We start from the raw sequence: 22,498 nt of genomic DNA on the forward strand, positions 1-22,498 counted from the left end.
ACAGCATCGTTAGCCTCAGGCTGGGCACAGGGTGCTATTATCTGATCCTGAGATACATTCTTAGATGTTTTTTTCATCAATAGGAAATGTTAGCTCAGACTTCAAAGTTGAAAATTGTGTTTTAGTTAGTGTTCTATTACTGGGAAGAGACCAGAGAAATTCTTATAAAAAGGAAACATTTAATTGAGGAGTTACAGTTTCATAGGCTTAGTCCATTATCATCATAACAGGGAGCATGACAGCGTGCAGGCAGGCCCTGGGGCAGTAACTGAGAGCTACATCAGATGGACTTTTCACGCCTCAAAGCCCATCCCCAGTGACAGTCTTCGTTCAACAAGGCTGCACCTTCTTTCTAGTCCTTGTAATCCCTTCAAATAGTGCCTTGTGACTTAAGAATTCAAATATATGAGCCTTATTCAAATCACCACATTCCACTCTCTAGTCCCTATAGGCTTGTAGCTATTTCATAATGCAAATATGTAGTGTATGTAACACAAATTCTAAAGTTCCCATAATTTATCACAGTCTCAACACTATTTAAAACTCCAATTTTTTTTTTTCTGAGACTCAAGGCAATCTCTTAGCGGCTATCAATGTAAAATCAAAATCTAGAAGCTGATCACATACTTCCAACAGACAGTGATACGGAATATATATTGCCATTCCAAAAGAGAAGAAAAGGAGCAGAGCGAGGAAATACTGGACCGAAGCAAAACCGAAAACCAGCAGGGCCATCTCCAAGCTCTGCATCTCCATGTCTGAGGTCAAAGTGCTCTTCAGCTCTCCAACTCCTTTCAGCTTTGTTGACCACAACCTTCTCTTGGGCTGGTTTCATACCAGGCCTGCAGCTCTACTTGACAGCTAAACCAAGATGCTCTGGTCCCTCCAACTGATGTGTGCTGACTAAGCAAAACCCCATTTTGTGCAAGGCACCCATTCTAAATTTCTAAAAGAAGCTCTGACTACTGGTCCCCTCCCCCAAATTGTAAAATTTGCTGTGAAATGCACGAAGCAGAGGAGAATGAAAGTAGTTTCTTGCCCATCTACACATTTTACACGAATGAGATAATTGTGGTACCTACCCTTAAACACCCTTCTTTTAGACTTTTTTTGCAGGACCTATCTTTGATTTGGCTTTAAGACTGCTGGTCTACTAGCATTAATCAATAAAGTCATTTAATTAAAATTGGAATTGAGTCTGTGGTCTTTTTCCAGTCTAAGTTTAAAGCTAAAGGAATTGGACACCCTAAATGCAGAGATGATGAGGTCGGCAAAAGCCAGCTGCTGTAGAGAATGTAAGAGCCCATGTCACAAGGCCATTAAGGAACCCTACATTACTTCCTAACAAATACCAGTGTCCATTGTTGGCCATTCACTCCCACTGAAGCACAGGGACAGCCTTCCCTAATAGTGGACCCTTTTGTCAACCTCGTATACTTTGTAAACTTTCCCCTGAGGCAGGAAAGTGTCCAGGCCTTGCCTGAGGAACTCCAGCAGCTAGGACCCCTCCCCAAGACCACTTTGTCATAACAGTGTTTCTAGCCTATATAAAGGTCACAAAATTTATTTCCAGTCCCCTCAAACAGTTTCTAGATTATGCTAATTTTAGGTGAAAAGTCTGAACAAAAAGCTGCCAATCCTTGAACAGGAAACTGCCCTCCCCCCACCAATCCCTCAGGCTTTCCACAAAATCCCATCATTCCCGGGGCATGAAAATCCAGCAATCCCTCAGCTCCCCAAGCTCAGGACTTGAAATTCCACTGATCCACACTCTGGAAAATTTCTGCTCTTAAAAGCCCCACTTCTTCCCACCGACCATGAAGCCCTGTATAAAGCTGTCTCTGCTCAGTTCTCTGCTGTCTTCTCCCAGGAGCAGAAGGAGCCATCCGTGGACTTGTGCCCCCAATAAATCTCCTTTATGAGATTTGCTGCCTGGTGTGACTTCCTCATTGGAATAAGCCAAGAAACAATGAAGCAAAGAAGGGAAGAAGTTGAAAAGTGGAGTGGGGATGAAGCCCCTGAGCTCTTCAGCTTGTCTGGAAATACCCTCTCCTGGGAGCTGCAACACCTCTACTGAGGATGTTTCCTCTTAGAGCTGGGCCGTTTCTGGGCTTCCGTGTCTCATGTGCTCCTTGTCTCAGGATGCCCTTCCATTGGGACATTGTCCCACCTCAGAGATGTGGTTCCTGGGCTCCAAGTCCCAGGATACCATCTCATCCTAGCAGGAACACCAACATCTATGACCTATGGAAGCACAAAGCTTCCTAAGTCTATTATTATCTTCATTATTATTGATCATTACTATTAGTAATAAAGGCTATATTGATTGCAATATATCCTGCACTATCTCATGTGTTTGAACCCCTTGTCCCCTTGGGCAGCACTGTTTTGAGAAGTCAGGGAGCCCTTGTACTTGTGGCCTGGCTGGAGGCAATGGGTCCTTAGGAGATCAGGGAGATTGTCAATGCAGTGAAACAAGTTGCCTCAACACCTGTGCCAGTGCCAGCAGTGCCAGAGCCCACTAACAGGCTGTGCCTGATCTTCTGAAAGCCCGAAATAACCTCTCTCTTTCTTAAATAGTTTATGGATTTGGGAGAATCCATAAAAAGAGCGAAAAAATGATAATGGGTTTTGGCCAGCTGTGATTGGCCTGTGGTTCCTGTGAGCTCACAAGGAGTCATTGTGAGCAATGATAGTAACCTACCTATATGAGGCACTGGTTGGCCCTGCATCTTGTCCATATACTGAAGAGATACTGTTGCAGCTGGACTCAGACTTTGTTCTGAGAGTTTTATTTTTTATTGTCCATCTTTGGAACTGAACATCTGTGATCTTCACTGACCTGAACATTGTGAGTTTGTTTTCTCGTGGACTGTTTTTTTGTGCCTGGATTTTGATTTACTGTTTATTGCCTTGGATTTAGTTTGTGGATGTGCTTCAGTTTATTTCTATACTATCAGTCATTTTCTATTATTACCCATTAATTTTTCTTTAACATTTTGTACATTGGTTTATTTCTTTACTTATAATAGCTGTGAAAAATAATTTAATTAAGCAATGCTCTTGGATCATATCCATCTGCTTTGTTACTTCACCAGCCTTTCCCTGTGGTTAGAAATTACTCTATCATGGTAAAAGTATTCCCCAGCCGCCAAGACACTCGTGAGACAAAACATGCCCTGGCGGATCCTGAGGGATAGCACATTTTGTCATGACATCATGGTGTCACAGACAGGCTACTACTGAGAGGCCAAATCTACTTCATCTTGGGACTGGCCTCCATCCTAAAAGAAAAGAAAACTGAGACCTTGACCTGCAGCTGAAGCCAAGCTACACTCAAGTACCAGAAAGAACCCCACAGCTTGTCCTTGACCCATACCTCAGGGTTTCTCCCTACTTCCTAGGAACAGTGAATCAAAGATTAGTCTGATTGTTTCAGATGTACTTTCAGACTGTTTGTAACCGTTCATGGTCCTGCTTCAAAACACCCACCAGTTGGCTCACAATAGTCATCTTGTTAGATACTTGCCAGGCTGGATGTCCCCTCGCTGCTACCATTTCCTATATAACCTTGTCCTGCTGAGGGTTCGAGGCTACTCTGCCTTCGAGTCCTGTTTGTGTCAAGACTGGGTTGAAGGAGAGTCCAAAGCTTGAGCTTGTAATAAGGAGCCCCTAGTTCAATTGCATTGGAAAAGGCTCCTTGGTGGTCTTTTGGGGTTCATGAACACTTCCTAGCACAACAGCTACCAGCGTTTTGATGCCTACGAATATGAGTTTAAGAAAAAGAAATGGAGTATTAACAAGGTCTGCAGTAACTAGTCATTAGAGAATATGCAGGTCTTAGAGAAAAGTATCTCAGAGAAGCCTGTGTGTTCACTTTCTATCTAGTTAATAACCAAGTCTCTAACCCAGTCAGTCCAAAGCTGACAGTCCATTCTTGTCACTGCTGCTCTTATTAAAGTCAAAATGTCCTCCTTAAGGTTTGAATGTGAGAGGTTTCATAGCAACTCATGTATTTGAATTCTTGGTCTCTAGCAGGGGATGCTGTTTGGGGAGGTCATAAATCCCCACTTTGTGGAAAGAGGCGGGTGGAATTAGATGGCTGAATGCAGTAGGGGCCTGCCAAAATCAACTACTTCAGGCCTATCCTTACAAGTCATGAGCTCCTCCAACTACAGTAGCTCCCTGCTCTCTGAGAGCTGGCGAGAGAGATAGTTATTGTCCCTTCAGCTGCATCTTGTTGGGGATTGTCTAATGGCCATGACAAAATTTATACAGTGCCTGTTAACAATCTTCCAGAATTGCCATGTCCCACCCTCCCTAAACCACTTTGGGTTATCTCATGTGGTTATTAGTCTATCCCTTGCTGTGACATCACAAAAAACCTTTGTGAAAAGTGATAGAAATCAGTTCCTATCCAATCAATTCCAGGCCCTGCAGTGGGCTGGGGTGTGTCTTGATACTGCAGAGAAACCCTTGTTAAATGGAGAGCAATTAGACTCTAGTGCTGGCCCTGATAAACTTTCCAAGTCTCTTGGACCTTGACTTTGGGAGACTTCCTCTTTGTTGGCTTGGGTTTTGTGTTCTTTTTCTGTTTGAGGCATGGATTTCTGCTTATGTGTTCTTTTTTCATAATTGTTCCCTCTAAAAACAATTTTTAATGCAGGAAATTTCCCTGTGACACTTTTATACATAAATATAGTAAATTGAGATCATGTTCACCTGCTCTGTCACACTGCTGCAGTCACTGTCATGTGCCTAAAGTTCTCCCCTTTTTATTTTTTATTTTTTTATTTTTTGCTCCAACTAAATCATTCTCCCCTTTTTATTAAAGTTCCACCTACCCATTAATGATGCTTACCATATCTTTGGAACTGGCACATTACAGACAATCCCTATGTCCAAGTATATTTTAGAAAATGACAAAATTTCATTCTTCATGGCTGGGCATGGTCTTCTTCCCTTGACCCCTTCTATGAGCTTACTGTGGACCAGTTTGTGTGGAATTATCCTATTTTCATGATGAACCTGCCATGGACATGAAGCATCATTTCTGTCAAGTTCTTTTAAACTTTGAACTACCAGAAAATCTCATATTGGCTGTATACATGTATAGGTTTATTAAGGTTATTGCTGTGTGCATGCTGTGTGTGTGTGTGTGTGTGTGTGTGTGTGTGTGTGTGTGTGTGTGTTGTTATAGTTTGGGGATCATGGTAATACTGACTTTGTAGACTAAGTTTGGAATGATCTTTCCTTTTCTCTTTGGTTAACAGTTTGAGGAACATTGGTCTCCATTACATTGTATAGCCAGTAGAGAAGACCCATCCTGCAATCTCTTGGTCCTGGTCTGTACTTATTAGGAAAGACTGTACTACTCTTTCTATTTTGTTCCTATACTGTTCTCTTCACATATGTTCTAACACCCTGAATTTATCATCACAACTGTGGTGGAGCAGGGGGAAGGTAACAGGTAGTGGGCATGCTTGATAATCAACCCTTTTATCAATGCTGTGTGTGTTTTGTGAATTGAGAATGAGTATGAGTTTGTCTTGATCCTGTACAAACCCAGGAAGAAACCTTACTTGTTTATTCTGTTTCCCGTGTCAATAACTTGTTTTTTCCCTGGGTGATTCAGGACAAGCTTTTTTTTTTTTTTTTTATTAACTTGAATATTTCTTATATACATTTCGAGTGTTATTCCCTTTCCGGTTTCCCAAACATCCCCTTCCCTCCCCCCTTCCTTATGGGTGTTCCCCTCCCCACCCTCCCCCCATTGCCGCCCTCCCCCCAACAGTCTAGTTCACTGGGGGTTCAGTCTTAGCAGGACCCAGGGCTTCCCCTTCCACTGGTGCTCTTACTAGGATATTCATTGCTACCTATGAGGTCAGAGTCCAGGGTCAGTCTTTAGGTAGTGGCTTAGTCCCTGGAAGCTCTGGTTGCTTGGCATTGTTGTACATATGGGGTCTCAAACCCCTTCAAGCTCTTCCAGTTCTTTCTCTGATTCCTTCAACGGGGAGGACAAGCTTTTTTCAGATTTGTTTATCCTTTCAAATGATCAGCTCTTTGTTTTTTTGATCTTTGTTTCAACTTATAAGGGTCCACTTATTTCCAGGCTCTTCTTGTGTTAGGGAAGATAGCTCACTAGACCAAGTGCTCTAAACACATGCAAGTGCTCTAGAACACACATGCAATAAGAATTTATTTAGTACCAGTGCTGGGCAGTGCAGGAAGAAGAGTGACAGTCCAACAACATCAGGGTTGAACATGAGCAAGACTGGGGAAACATAGCATTTACATGGAGAAGCATATAGAGTACAAGTGGGTTGGAGAAATTTATAAAAATGTTTAATTCAATTTATAAGCCTTTCTGTGTGGAAATAAAGGAGAAAGAGTCTAAGAAATTAAGAGACATATTCATTTTGCAGGCATCTATTGAGGAACGACAGTGTCAGGCATGGGTATTGGAGAAAATGCCCTTGAGGAACTTGGTTGTAGCAGTAGGTAAATACATACTATAGAGTGCCAACTCTGTGACAGTCCAGGGACAGAGAGGACCATCTCTGAAATGTCTTGGAATGCTGGCTGGAATAAATTATAGCTACATGAGGACCTGGGAAACAAGGATTTAATCAGGAGTGTAGTGAGCCATATTGGATTTGGGCCTGGCAGCTTTGTAACTGCATGGCCACAGTAAAAGTCATGGGATTGTTGGACAGAGGCCTCTCCCATGTATTTATGGCACAGGAAGAAAAGACCAAGTAGTAAACACCTGGTGTCTCCACTGCATGACCTCTGCTGAGCCCGGCTGATGCATGTGGAACTGACACACCTGGACCACACCAGGGTGCTGGTCAATTTACTTCTGCCTTTTGCTTCCTCAGCCTTTATCCTTGAGATTTAGGCTGGTTTTCTCGGATTTCTCCCTAATTAATTCAGGTCTCCTAGTCGGTCTTTTGTTACCGAAGTCACAAGCCAGGTAGTCAGAGCCAGAGCCAGGGTTTTCCACTGTGCTTCCCAGTTATTTTCTACCTGGAGACTTGGGTATATAAGTGGTGAATAAAGCTACAGGACTCTCTCACTCTCTCACTCTCTCTTCCACTCTTCCTCTCTTCCTCTCTTCTGCTCTTTCTCTCTCTCTCTCTCTCTCTCTCTCTCTCTCTCTCTCTCTCTCTCTCTCTCTCTCTCTCTCTTCCTCTCTTCCTCTCCTGGCTTGACAGGATAACCTGTGTGTGTGTATGTGTGTTTCTTTCATCCCGTAGGCTCCGACCCTCTGTGCACTGCTGCTTGCTGGAAGCTGCTGTGGACTGGGGAATTCTGCCCTGGTTTTGCAGATCTCAGACATGGTTCCATTGCCTGCTGGTTGTTCCAGAGAAGAATGACTGATCCTGAACTGTCCTGGGAAAGACCTTGGCATTTTTGATGCTATTGTAGCAGCCATTACTGCTGCAGCCATTGTGTCTGCAGTGTCTGGAGTTACCCTCCCCCAATCTATTGTTAGGCAAGCACAGTGGGTGAACTTTCTGGAGTAGTTGATAACAATTGGGAATTCTAAATTTGATTACAGGAGCGGCTTGACTATGGCCCTTGGTGGTAGCAGCTGAGGAGAACCAGATGAGGTGCCCACTACTTATCGGGAGAGGCTCAACTTCCACAATCTCTTAAATTAATGCCATCTGGCCCCTGCTCCTTCGCCCCTGGGCTCAAGTAAGAGGAATGAGAAGATGACCTGATGTAGCTATTCTCAGCGACGGGCAACTTCCTCTGACCCTTGACCAATCTAGACATGGAGCCTTGAGGGCGACAAGGTGGTCCTATGACAGAGAGGCTGGGGTCTGAGAGGTCGATCCTAAGACAGAGGTAGCTATACCCCGTTTAAACGTACGCCGGTCAATGCTCCTCTGCCCAGTTTCTCCCCCAATAAACACACACGTATAGCCCAGAACGGTGTGTTACAGCATAAGTTCATTCATAGCCATTGGGGTGCAGTCCTAACTGCAAGAGTGGCTCGCCATGGCCGAGCTGGGCACTCTGTGAGGCATGTCTGATCTCTCTCAGACCACTACTTCCACCTAATGGTCTTTTATAAAAGAATAATGGGGGAGATGTAGTGAGCCATATTGGATTTGGGCCTGGCAGCTTTGTAACTGCATGGCCACAGTAAAAGTCATGGGATTGTTGGACAGAGGCCTCTCCCATGTATTTACGGCACAGGAAGAAAAGACCAAGTAGTAAACACCCGGTGTCTCCACTGCATGACCTCTGCTGAGCCCGGCTGATGCATGTGGAACTGACACACCTGGACCACACCAGGGTGCTGGTCAATTTACTTCTGCCTTCTGCTTCCTCAGCCTTTATCCTTGAGATTTAGGCTGGTTTTCTCGGATTTCTCCCTAATTAATTCAGGTCTCCTAGTCGGTCTTTTGTTACCGAAGTCACAAGCCAGGTAGTCAGAGCCAGAGCCAGGGTTTTCCACTGTGCTTCCCAGTTATTTTCTACCTGGAGACTTGGGTATATAAGTGGTGAATAAAGCTACAGGACTCTCTCACTCTTCTTCCTCACTCTCACTCTTCTTTCCGCTCTTCCACTCTTCCTCTTCCTCTGTCTCTCTGTCTCTGTCTCTGTCTCTGTCTCTCTCTCTCTGTCTCTGTCTCTCTCTCTCTCTCTCTCCCTCTCTTCCTCTCCTGGCTTGACAGGATAACCTGTGTGTGTGTATGCGTGTTTCTTTCATCCCGTAGGCTTTCGCCCGATTCTCGGTACCGTGTCGGTGCTGGCGCCGACAAGGAGAAAGGAGCAGGATGCCTCAGACAGAGGAACTACTTGAGTGAAGTCTTAGAGGTTAGAGAGAAAGAAGATGGTAAGTTCTATAGATGGTAGCTAGAATAGAGCACACTGTGGAAAATCAAGGAGTGATGGTTGGGCTACACAGGTAAGAGCCAGGCCAGCCAGGACCACAGAAATTCGAGGTGATCTTCAAAACCATCACATACACAGCCTACTTCAGATTACTACTAAATAGACTTGTCACTGTGTGTCACCATATCTCCTGGAGCTGGAATTGTGGGCTGCTAAGAGCTGCATTAAACAGGTGCTAGCAAAGATTCCTTGCATTCTTACTTTTAGATGAACTTATTCTCACAGTCTTGTTCTTTAGGTCTGGGAGCTTGGCAGGTTTAAATGCAAAACATATTTATTCTCCTCTCTGAGAGTATAAGTTCGTTATAAAAGACTTTTCTGTCTATCGTATGCCTTTGCTGATGTATCTTAGCTATTCAAATGTCTTTAACAATGGGTTAACAGCTGTTGTATTGGATTCACCCTCATCTCAAGGTTGAGGATTTTGTGGTCCTCATTATTCTGAAGGCTTCTCAGTGTTTTATGCTCTAGGAAGAAAAGTCTTTCCTTCTCCAGATTGTAAGTTCCTGGCTTATGGATCTTTCCTCTTTGTTCTTTCTTGTATCTGCTTTTCTTCACTGTGATAAAATATTGAAGATAGACATAGAATGAATATTTTGGCTCAAGAATTTTGCATTTAGAGGTTTTGGGTTGGGTCTGAGGTGAGGTAGAATATTAGAACAAAGCTGTTTACCTCATGGCAGCCAGAGAGCAGAGAGTGGAGAGATGAGAAGAGGCCAGTGCTCTAATAGTTCCTTCAAAGGCTTGTCCTCTTGCTGAACTTTCTTCCATGGGGCCCTTCTTATAGATTTTACTATCTCTCAACAGCACCATTGGCTGGGGACCAAGTGCTCAACATATATACCTGTAGGGAGTTTTCTGACTTTTTGTTTTTAAATAAAAAGCTTACTTTTTGACTAGCATACAAAGTAGTACATTTCCTTTTTACACATAATTTTCTGTGATCCTCCTGCTTTCCTCAGTTTTTTCCTCTGTTTCCTGGCCTATATCATTCCTTTCTACTTTCATATAACATGTACCCATTGCTTTCCTTGAAGCCTCTTTCCCCCTTTCTGATCTCTCCCCATGACTCCCAAATATATAAAAATTTGAAACCAGGATCCCCATATGACAGAGAACATGTAGCTTTTATCTTTCTGAGTTTGGGTTACCTATTTTAATATATTTTCTGGTTTCATTCCTTTGCCTGAAAATATGACTTGTTTTAATGCTGAATAAATTCCACTATGTATATGTAACATTTTTATTATGTAGTCACCTGTTTGTTGCTTGTAGTTTTAAAAAGAGGCTACTGCCTTGCCCAGGAGCTGCTGTGCTCTGACTCCTCCCAGTTCCCCTTTGTCCCATCCAGCTTAGCACCAGAATTGATCCCAATCAGCCCCAACAGGGCTTCCTTTTCTAATCACCTTTGCTCCAGCTTGGCTCTGGGATTGGCCGTTGCCAGCTCCAACCCCGCCTCTCTCCCTGCCTTTGCTCCAGGAGAGGCCACATTACCTGGCCACTCCCAAGACTGTAGAATCTGCTGATCAAGGACACACAGAAAGCTCTGTTATTTTAGAACTTACTAGCTAGGCCCAATTGCTGGGCACAGAAATCTCCTGCTTGGAATGGCGTGCCCTTATCTCCATTTCTCTTCTTGCCCTAAACTTAGTGACTGTTGTCAGCTAGTCCCCGCCAACCTCCTTGGCTGTCCACTGGTAGTGGAGGCCACAGACCTTAGAGGCCTTACATGATTGTAGCATCTTCTTTCCTCCAAAGCATGGCAGAAAAGGCTCCTGCTTTTTCCCTGTGTCTCCATTTCCTCTTTGGACCCGAAAGTCCCACCTGTACTTTCAGTCAAGCAATTGGCCTCTGGCCTTCTTTATTGACAAGTCAAGAACCAATTGGGGAACAAGACCTTATAGACAGAACCTCCCCTTATATGTGTTGGTGGACATCTAGACTGATCCTATTTCCTTGATATTGTGAGTGGAAAAGCAATAAAAATGGACAAATTATCTCCACTATAAGATAGTTATATTTTGGTTATGCATGCAGGGGAGGTATAATTAGGAGCTGGGACATATGGTAGTTCTAACTTCACTTTAAAACCTTCAAATTGATTTTTTTTTAAAAAAAATATGTATATGAGCACTCTATTCGCATGTACGCCTACATGACAGAAGAGGGCATCAGATCCAATTGTAGTTGGTTGTGAGACAACATGTGATTTTTCGGATCACATGGTTTTTATACTCAGGACCTCTGGATGAGTAGCTTGTACTCTTAACTGTTGAGTCACCTTTCCAGCTCTCATGGTGATTTCTAGAGTGCCAGCAATAAATAAGAGTTCATTTCTTCCTATATCCTTACTGGAAATTGTCGTTTGGTTTTCTTACCCCTTCTTTTTTTCCCTTCTTCTTTCTTTCTTCCTTCCTTCTCTTCTCCCTCCCTTCCTTCCTTCATTTCTGTTTTGTCTTTTCAGCTCTCTTTCTTTGTTTCTTTTTTGATGATAGCTATTCTGATGTGACATACTAATACATATTTTATATAAACAATAGAATATTTAAAAAGATGAAATAATAAACCACAAATGAACAATGAAATGTGAAAGTATTGTGCTTTCAGTCAGTAGTTTTTCTTAGAAAGGACAGCTTCTCTGTGTTTATATTTTGTGTGTGTGTGTGTGTGTGTGTGTGTGTGTGTGTGTGTGTGTGTGTGTGTGTTGAGTGAGATCACACACATGCCACAGTGAGCCTGCAGAGGTCAGAGAACAACCTTGGAAACCTGCTCCCTCTTTCTACCTGGATTGGGACAAGATTTCTCTTGTTCAGTTTTTCCCTTCAGACAGTGTGGTGGGATGGTGGGTTTTGTGCCTATGGTTTGATAAAGTACCCAGTTCACTTTTGGCTTGATAAGATCAGCATCAGGTTTGGGTTTTCTGAAGCATGAACTTGCTCTTGCTTCACTGTGTGCTTGGAGTTCTTCACCACTCTTCACTAGCTTTGTTCAGAACACCTTAATCTTATTTTTGTAGTTGTTCTTCTTATTTTCTTTTTGGTGGTTTTCCATGAAGACTTGCTTCCATTCAAACTCTTGGTCTCACAGATACTGCATCTTGCCAGCATCCTTCAGAGAATGTGTTTTCTACCTTGACAACAGCAGCTGACATTTACTACTACTGTTGGATTCTTCAGTTATAGTTATAAATTTAAGTATAGCATTTATCTTCTAGTTAGTCAGAAGTGAAAGTTCTATTATTTCATGATGTGCGCTATCTCAGTGGTCTCTAGTAACCTCAACACTAACTGCCTACTAAGCCCATGTCACGTGTCTTAAATATTTGGTGCATTTGTCAATCACTGCTAGGTAACCACTGAATCCCATTTATAAAAGGCACCATCAAATCTATTAGATGTACTAACTCATTCTCAGTTACTAACAAACGCATACCAGAGAGACATGGGATAGATTTCTTGTTATAAGAGGCATCAAGAGAGACTAGATTTAGGATTTGGGTCTGTGGTGGGTGCTGTTTGGGAAGTATTGTACTAGATTAGTAGTTCTCAATTTTTTTTTAAATGCTGAAACTCTTTAATACAGTTCCTCATGTTGTGTACCCCAACTATAAAAATTATTTTTGTTTCTACTTCATAACCGTAAATTTGCTACTGCTCTGAATCTTAATGTAAATATGTTTGAGATGGAGGTTTACCAAAAGGGTCATGACCCACAGGTTGAGAACCACTGTTGTACTCGGAGTGCTTTCCAATGTTGGGAGGTGGAATTGAATGACTGGGAATCTCATCAATTTTTATGTAGAAGGGGAGGAAAAGTTTGAGGATTTGCTTGTCATTGATTAGGGGCAGTGGTCACTACTGTGGAATGTCTTGAGACCTGTTTATGAATATGTTAAGAAAGAAAACAAGACTCAAACAAACAGCAGGTGGGACCAGTTATTGTCCCAGACTGAAGAGACTATCCAGAGAATTCCAACAGTAGAGAGGTATCACGGTGGTCAGTAGCACTGCAGAGGGGAGCTTAGTGGAACACTTCCTGTATGAGGGTGGGCTATGTGCATACTGGTTCCAGGTACATCATCAATTCCAAAGTCACATATTATATGAGAACAATCTTGTCTCTCATTTCTCTTCTCCCGATAGTGGGCAATAGAGCAACAAGGGGCCGGGAAACCTTTTTGGCTAAAGTTTCCCAGGCTGAGGAAAACTTGAGCAAGGGAAATGAAGAGATGCTATAAGGCTAAGTTGTTCTTTAACTTAGACTGCAATGAAAAGTGATCATCGGGCTTTTGATGAAGGGAAACAGTAATTCTTGGTCCACGTAGTGCATGATTGAAAACTATGTCCATTGAGAGAGGTGATGAGGTTTGTCACAGCAAGCTCTTTGTATTAATTGGTGACTTTTGTTTACTGTCTTTAGGCTAGAACATGAGAGTGGATGATGAAGGGTTGGACTTTCTTGTGCAAGAGTTGTATGGAATGTAGTAAGAGATCAAAATGAATTTTCTAGTCTAAGAACAAAATGAACTTAATAGAGGAACAGAGTTTCTTCTTTTTCTCTCCAATTCTTCCTTGTTCTTCATAAGATTATAGTTACATCTTTGCCAGTGGTAACCTGCCTTCATTTTCCATCAAGAATGAGATGCTGATTTAGTTATTGGATGGCCCAACATACTCCATGTACTTAGATATTGAGAGACCTAAGTGAGGCCCAGAAACATAAGCTTAAGCAAAGAATCAGGTCCTAGGGTGAAACGCATCCAACCAGCCACAGCTGCAGGGAATCACCAGTCCTGCTGCCTTCTTTTCTGCACCCAGGAGATACCATTTCCTAGCAAGCCTTTCGCCCAAATCGCCCTTGGAACATCGAATTGTTCCTAGAAATACCACAAAGGGTGCTAATTGCTCCTCTTCCATAGCAGTCAACAGACATTGCTCATGACCGGTTGCAGCCTTGGAACCCAAAAACAAACAAATCATTTTAAAAGTCAGCTTCCCCATAAATCTCTTACCAAATCATGTAATGCCAAGTCTTGGAAACCCCAGCTAGCTGTTCTTTTTTTTTTTCCTTTAAAAACCCCTTCCCCTAGACCTTGAGGTCACTCTCTTATCCTGTTGCATCAGGAAGTTTTTGTGGCCCAAGCTCAAATAAAACTCTCATGTGCTTGCATTGGAGTTGTGGATCTTGAAGGTCTCTTTGGGGTTTTTGCAATCTGGGTACAATATGACTTTGGTGGAGAAGAGAGCATGAGATCTATTTTCCTTCCTATCTGAAGACTCCCAATCTGAGGAAGCCTCGAACTGATGAGGGAAGAACTAACACTAAGTTGGCTCCTGAACCAAGACTGAAGTCACCATTGGACTACTAATAACTCTATTAGAAACATTTTCTAGTTAGTGACTTGAAATAATCACAATGAGGTGATCCCTTACCTGAGTCTCATTGTGTAGTTTATCCAAGTGACTTTGGGATTGATGTGCCTGGAACCAATACGCACATGCTTGAAGTTAATTAGGTCCAGCTTGTGAAGTTTAACTAAAGATTCCTTGATCACTATTGTGTATTAAAAGTAGGCTCAACAAAGTCTTTTAGCTTAATGGGTCTCAATCCCTGGTCACATTTTAACAACATTTGCTAAGATAGCGGTTGTGCAGCTTTTCTTGGTGTCACTGAACAACAATTAAATCAGAATCTCTGCAGGTAAAGTCCATGAGCAGGAGAAAGCTCATGAAGCCTGAAAAAGACCCTATAAAAAGAACTACAGGCAACTAAAGAATGCTGAGAATGAGAATTTTTATTATTGTTGTTCTGATTTTTTTTTTAACCAGGAAAGACCATACTGATTGGTTATCCAATATCAAATGGTCAGCCATGAAAACATACATTTAAGTAATTTTATCACCACATATGTGCCTACAGTTAAAAAAGATATCATAAATTTAAAAGAGAGCAAGAAGGGGGTATATGGGAGAGATTGGAGAGGTGAAAGGGAAGGAAGAAATCATGTAATTTATATTATAATTAAAAAATAATTTGAAAAACAGGAATATTTCTATAACTCTTTTGTAAGAAAATAGAGCATACCAGGTACTGTTATACTTGTGTGGTGCATTGCATATGGTGTGAGATGGACTCTAATCACCTACTGTCCCATCAGCAGTTACTGAGTAGAGCGCAGTGTTTAGGTCAGATAGAAACAGTCTTGTTTAGCACACTGTTAATATTGTTATCCAAATATATTATTTATTGCTAGTCTGAAATTGAAACATATTTTTTTATATTTTTGCTTTCTAAAAATGGCAGCTTTACAAGAGGAAATGGGGACACAAAGCAGGTTGTTTTCACAGTAGTTTGGTGAAAACATCCTAACACTGGTCAGTGCTAATTTCGAGAGAGTTGCAATCAGGGCTGTTGGCTGTAAACAGCTGAAACCTAGTCAAGTGAGCTGAAACGGAATCAGTGGGAAGCACGCAAAACCAGGCTGGGAAAGGTACTCAAGAGGCTAGGAAGTCAACATCATAGCCACAGCCATGTTAGGAAAGAGCCTAGTTTGGGATGTGCTTCTGCACTCATGGTCTCTCTTTATTCCTGCTGTGGCTCTCAGTTCTGCTGCCATCACAATCCCTTCTGGACTTGGCACCTTTGAGCTATTCCTTCAAGGCCACAGTCCTAAGAGAGTGCATCTGAGTTGCCTGCTTAAGACTTAAGAACCCATAGTTCTCAGGGAGAGCACAGGGAAATAATGCCTCACTTTGGCTTTCTAGGAGTTGGTCTTTGTGTTCTACCAAGACCTAAACCGTGGAAAGAGATTCCCCAAGTAGAAAATAATTTTACATTAAAGTTTTAAGATCTAAGGGATATATACTATTGAGGGCTGAGATGGTCTTCTCAGAAGCACAGGAGTTTGAAAGAAGCAGCACACTGTCATGTTAGATAGGAGACTCCTCCATTCACAGTGTACCATTGACTTAGAGGGTCACTTGGTCTTTCTGATCTTCAGTGTTCTGTAAAGTCAGTGATTTTTAGATTTTGAATTTCACCAACCAATAAAATTCAAAGGTAAATTTGAATACATACTTATAATTATCTTGTCATATTCTACACTGTTAATTGAAAATATTTCTTAACATGACTAGAATATACCATCATCAATTTTCTAAAATAAATCTTATTTAATGCCCCAAATAGAAAGGACATAACTCAGAATGTTGACTTGTTCTTTAACTAAAGTTATATTTTAGGAAAACTTACTCTGTTGGCTCTCTCCTATTTTCTAACTTTGCTTGGATCAATCAATAGCGCTTGGTAGCATCAGCAATGGCTTTTAAAGTCCTTTCCAGGATTAAAATTCCATCAATTTCTGAACACTGGAGAGAGGAGGTTTTGTGCGGGCTTGTGGCATTATGAACTATTACGTTTTAGTCCCTGGGTAAACCTCTGTTAGATAATCTTCAGTGTGCAGCATAGAGGCTCCCTTTAATGTGCATTTCAAACTCTTGAATGGCAAGAGGAAGCCTTTGGGACAGGGAAAATCCACCTCTTTGTGTTGCTTAATGTTACTGTCTTAGAGGTGTCCAGAGACTTTGGCAGTGAGTATGGTCCTATAAATCTTACAAATCGATTAGCTAATCAATATGTCCGGAGGGCCAGTAGATGTGCCCACTTAGGGGACTGAAAGCCTCATCCAACTCAGCCGTTCTCATTATTGAGACATTGACAAACTGAGGCTATACAAAATCTTATGGAGATGACTCATGGTTTTCTTCTCATGCTTTAAAAAACATCATACATTTGGAGAACAGTTGAGAATGAGGACTTGAATATAACATTTTGAAGGAAGAAAACCATGGATATACTTATAAATACAGAGAAATACTAATGAAAGGGATATGTGGTTAACTGGTATTCACTAGTAGTGAATAGTAGACCATAGCAGAATGAGGGAATTTTGGCTCTAAGAATGTAAGTTTCTAACAGTAGGAACTCTGATGCAGCCCCCTTCTGAGTGCTCAGAGATAAGCATAAGAAAGAGGAAAAGGTTTAGTTTAGCAGGCTAAACAGGCTTCATCAGGGTCTGTGGAACTGCTGTCATAGTTGTTTACATGACTACAATCTGTAATTCTGTTCTTCTTTGTAGATTTTGTGTTATTTCGATTGACCTCTTTCTTCCTACTGCTCCCCTTTTTCTGCCTGTGGTTATCTCTTTAAAATCCTACATTGTAAGTCCAGTTTGTTTTCTTCTGGTGCTGATCTTTTAGTTCAACTGACCATGTTTCCATATTGCTCATTCTAATGGTTTAGGCCCCATTCTATGACTGACTATTAGAAAGTTCAGGATGAAAGACATTTAGCAGGCAAACTACCATGGCTTCCTTGTGTTTCTTCCCATTCTGGGCATGCATGTGTTTGAGTGTATACAGGAGTTGGAGGTGGTTCCAGTTTTCTGTCTTGTACAATTATCTATTCATTAACAGAGATAAAGCAAAGAGAAGGCTACCAAAAAGAAGATAAATTATATTCATGATCCTCTTTAAGAAATCATGGAAATTTATGTTTTTACAAAAAATTTTTACTCAATATAATAAAATCCCCCCTAAGAGGGCACCCATTTTCTTTGATCACGAATTTCCTTGGAGCAGAGAAAATGAGCTATATGGACATTATCCTGTTGGGTTCCTTTCAAAAGGCAGGGCTACAGATGAGGAGCTGAGCCATTTTGTATTAGAGAAAAAATTAATGTCTTTACATTGTTGTGACCCAAAGCTTCTGTGTATTCCCCTGCCATAGATTTTCACCAAACTCATTCCTTCACTCTTGCCACTGGGTATATTGTGTCTGTGTGTCCATCACCAAAATAGCATTTGGAATCCTTTCATGACAGAGGTGACCATCCTCTAAGACTAAAGTATTCATACTTATTCATGTTTTTTGACTTTCAAGTGAGCCTATCACCATCTTAATTTGGAGATTTATTTTTTACTTGTAGTTTACTGTAGTAGGAGAAACATAGGGTAATCTTAACTTCCAAAGAACCATTGGGCTTTCTTTTTTGAAAAATTCTATTTCTGGATCTTTAGCATATAAAATATTTTGGCACACAAAGCACTTGGAAGATATTTGTGGAACAGGATGGTTGAATTTAAGTAATGACTATATTTTTAAAGAACCCATATTGTGCTCTAACATTATAAACTATGCTTAGAGTCTTTTATACGGAAAGAAAGTTTAAAATAGCACTTGTTGGCTCTGGCTGGGTATTTATTTATTTATTTATTTATTTAATCTTTTTGTTTTCTTTCTCCTATCAGTGAGGGCTGAGGCTTCAATACTTGTTCCTTTTAAAGTCAGTCTTGGAAACGTCTTGCCTCTTTGTCTGTCCATTATGCCGCATGGACACTCAGCTTTGGGTGAGGCTGATATACAAATCTCTATGCACCTTAAGGAATATTTGCTGAAGATCACCAAATATATGGAGATAAATATTATGTGTTTAACTGGCATCTAAAAAGACTGGTCTACATTCCTTTTAAGTTAGTAAATTGCATAACAAAATTAATTCCTCCTATCTGTATGTTCTAGCGGTATAAAATTTGTATAAAACTTGGAGCGGCAGAGAGAGGTCTCTTGGCAGAGCTCTCTGCAACAGCTGGTTCCCAGCTAGGCAATGTAGCAGAATGCAATGGTTGCCAGCTATATCTGTGTCTTATATTCCATCTTCTGGTTCTTGGGGGGACTCCTCCTCCATTCTGGGCCTCCTGTCATTGTGGCATACATGTCCTACCTAGACACGAGTGAGCCTGGAGACTCTAAATGCTTGATTTAAGATACCTTGACCCTTCCCCACTTTCTCTTCTATTACTTTCAGTGTATCTGGTTTTATGTGGAGGTCTGTGATCCACTTGGACTTGAGCTTTGTACAAGGAGATAAGAATGGATCCTTTTGCATTCTTCTACATGCTGACCTCCAGTTGAATCAGCACCATATGTTGAAAATGCTGTCTTTTTTCCACTGCAAGGTTTTAGCCCCTTGGTCAAAGATCAAGTGACCATAGGTGTGTGGGTTCATTTCTGGACCCTCAATTCTATTCCACTGATCTACCTGCCTGTCTCTACCAATACCATACAGTTTTTTTAAATCACTATTACTTTGTAATACAGCTTGAGGTCAGGGATGGTGATTCTCCCAGAAGCTCTTTTATTGTTGAGAATAACTTTCACTTTCCTGGGTTTTTTGTTACTCCAAATGAATTTGCAAATTGCTCTCTCTTACTCTATGAAGAATTGAGTTGGACTTTGATGAGGATTGCATTGATCTGAACCTAATATAAGAGAAAGTGGGAAAGAGTCTCGAACACCCTAGGCACAGGGAGAAATTTCCTGAAGAGAATACAAATGGCATATGCTCTAAGAGCAAGAATTAACAACTGGGACCACATAAAATTTCAATGCTTTTGTAAGGCAAAGGACACTTGCCATTAGGACAAAATGGCAAGCAACAGATTGGGAAAAGATCTTTACCAATCCTATATCCCATAGAGGGCTATTCTCTAATATATACAAAAAATTCAAGAAGTTAGACTCCAGAGAGTCAAATAACCCTATTAAAAATTGGCTATAGAGCTAAAGAAATAATTTTCAACTGAGGAATATGGAGAGGCACTTAAAGAAATGTTCAACATCCTTAGTCATCAGGGAAATGCAAATCAAAGTAACCCTGAGATTCCACATCACACCAGTCAGAATGACTAAGATCAGAAACTCAGGTGACAGCAGATGCAGATGAGAATGTGGAGAAAGAGGAACACTCCTCCATTGTTGGTGTGATTGCAAGCTGGTACAACTACTCTGGAAATCAGCCTGGTGGTTCCTCAGAAAATTGGACATAGTACTACCTGAGGACACAGCTATACCACTCCTGGGCATACACCCAAATGATGCTCCAACATATAACAAGAACACATGCTCCATTATGTTCATACAGCCTTATTTATGATAATCAGAAGTTGGAAAGAACCCAGATGTCCTTCAACAGAGGAATGGATATAGAAAATATGGTATATTTATATAATGGAATACTACTCAGCTATTAGAAACAATGGCTTCAACATTTACACAATGGAGTACTACTCAGCTATTACAAATGATGGCTTTATGAAATTCTTAGGCAAGTGGAGAGAAATAGAAAATATCATCCTGAGTGAGGTAACCCAGTCACAAAAGAATACACATAATATGGACTCACTGAAAAGTGGATATTAGCCCAAAAGTGGGGAATACCTGATACAATTCATAGACCACATGAAGCTCAAGAAGAAGGAAGACCAAAGCATGGATGATTCAGTCTTTCTTAGGAGGGGGAACAAAAATACTCACAGGAGGAAATATGGAGACAAAGTGTGGCTCAGAGACTGAAGGAAGGCCATCCAGAGACTGCCCTACCCGGGGGATCCATTCCATATACAGACACCAAACCCAGACAATATTACAGATGCCAAGAATTGCATGCTGACAGGAGCCTTTTATAGTTGTCTCCTGAGAGGCTCTGCCAAAGCCTGAGAAATAGAGGTGGATGCTCACAGTCAGCCATTGAACTGAGAATGGAGTCCCCAATGGAGGAGTTAGAGAAAGAACTGAAGGAGCTGAAGGGGTTTGCAACCCCATAAGAACAACAATACCAATCAACCAGATCCCCAGAGCTTCCAGGAACTAAACCACTATCCAAAGAATACACAGGGATGGACGTATGGCTCCAGCCGCATATGTAGCAGAGGATGGCTTTGTAGGGCATCAATGGGAGGAGAAGCCCTTGGTCCTGTCAAGGATCTATGCCCCAGTGTAGGAGAAGATCAGCACAGTGAGGTGTGAGGGGTGGGTGTGTAGGGGAACACCTTCATGTAAACAGGGGAAGGGAGGATGGGATAGTGTATTTCTGGAGGGAAAACTGGGAAAGGGGATAACATTTGAAATTTAAATTTAAAAAAATCCAATAAAAGATACCTTGACCAGTACTGTTGTTTGGACTACAGGAAGAAGCATGATTCAACACCTTTGAGTGGATATTAGAGAATCAGACTTGAGAATAAAGCCAAGGGAGCTAGGTAGGTAAAGAGACTGAGCCAACTGTGTTTGAGATGCAGCAGATGGCTTCTCATTAAGTTATACGACATGGTGCCTCGTCATGTAGGATTGAATGGGATTTCTGTAATGTGCAACCAAAACACCTTAATGGATATGACATTTTTCTTTTCTCAACCTATAGGGTTGTAATGTACATTTTAAATAAATGCTTACAATCTGAGTGACACACCTGAGTGCGAGACATACTTGGCTGAGAAGTTCATGTCAAACAAGTCTTTATTTTTCATGGTACAAATTAAAAGTGACAGATCTGAAGCTGTTCAGAAATACACAAAGTGCAGCTTTACGGACCATACAGATATTGCTCTAGATTAAGGACAGTTTTTATTTTATTTTATTTTTTAAACATTAAGCAACCTGTGTAGATAAGTCAGCTTTGGTTTCAATGTTAGAACAAGTAAGGAGCTTTTCAATATCCAGTTTGGCTTCTTGGTCACGAGTCTATCATGTCAATGTCTTGTCGGCATGATTTTTTTTTCCAGAACAACCCAGTCTATTTTCCTGCTCTCTCTCCTGCTGCCTGCCCCAGGCATGGAGAAGCAGATTCCTTTGCAGCGCTTCATTAAGTGACCCTGGTGACCAGTCTAGATCACAGCACAGAGGATGAAATAATAAATCGAAACTTAAAGGTATTTAAAAAAAAACAACCACTTTTCAACAACAAATAAGCCAATGTGCCTCACAGAATTGCAAGTTGAAGACAAGCAAGTCACGTGACAAAAAAGCTCATTACAAAATATTATCCAAACAGATTTTACAGTCAGACATGGAAATGAAAATCAATTTCCTTTTTCTCCGTTGTTTTTATGCTTGATCGTTAACTGGGTACAAGTAGAGTGCTGAGGTAAAACATTGATGAGCAGTTTGTGATTTGTTTTTCTTAAAATAGGAACAGTTTAGTATTGCAAGATTGTCAGCAACATTTAGCCATATCTACACAATGTGCATATTCCTACACGTACTGAGCTTTGGTCCAGCGTAGAGAAGAGAGCAAAGGCAATTGGATTTCTTTTTGGTTACAGCTTGAGTTCTTTGATATGCCTCTACTTGTTTGTTCTGCCTCCCCCAGCTCTTGGTTTTCCTTTGTTTTTTTTTTTTTTGTTCTCTTTTGTGTGGTGTGTGTGTGTGTGTGTGTGTGTGTGTGTGTGTGTGTGTGTGTGACTGTGTGTTCACGACAGAAAGAGTCCAAAACTTGCAAAGGCAAGTGAAACTTTTAACTACTCAAAATATCTTTTTGGTTGAAAGAGAAAACAACCTCCACAAGCAAGTGTAAAATACAATATCGGCTGTCATGTCTCATCAATGATGAAGAAAATGGAGATGACAACAATTTTTAAAATGTGTGAGAAAGACATAGAAGCTTGAAATACAATCACATTTGCCCAAAGTGGCTTTTACTTTTTGTTGGTAGCAACCTTAACCTTCAGTTCATGGAAACATAAAAGAC

Source organism: Rattus rattus, chromosome 14, assembly GCF_011064425.1.
Source record: "Rattus rattus isolate New Zealand chromosome 14, Rrattus_CSIRO_v1, whole genome shotgun sequence".
NCBI lineage: Eukaryota > Metazoa > Chordata > Mammalia > Rodentia > Muridae > Rattus > Rattus rattus.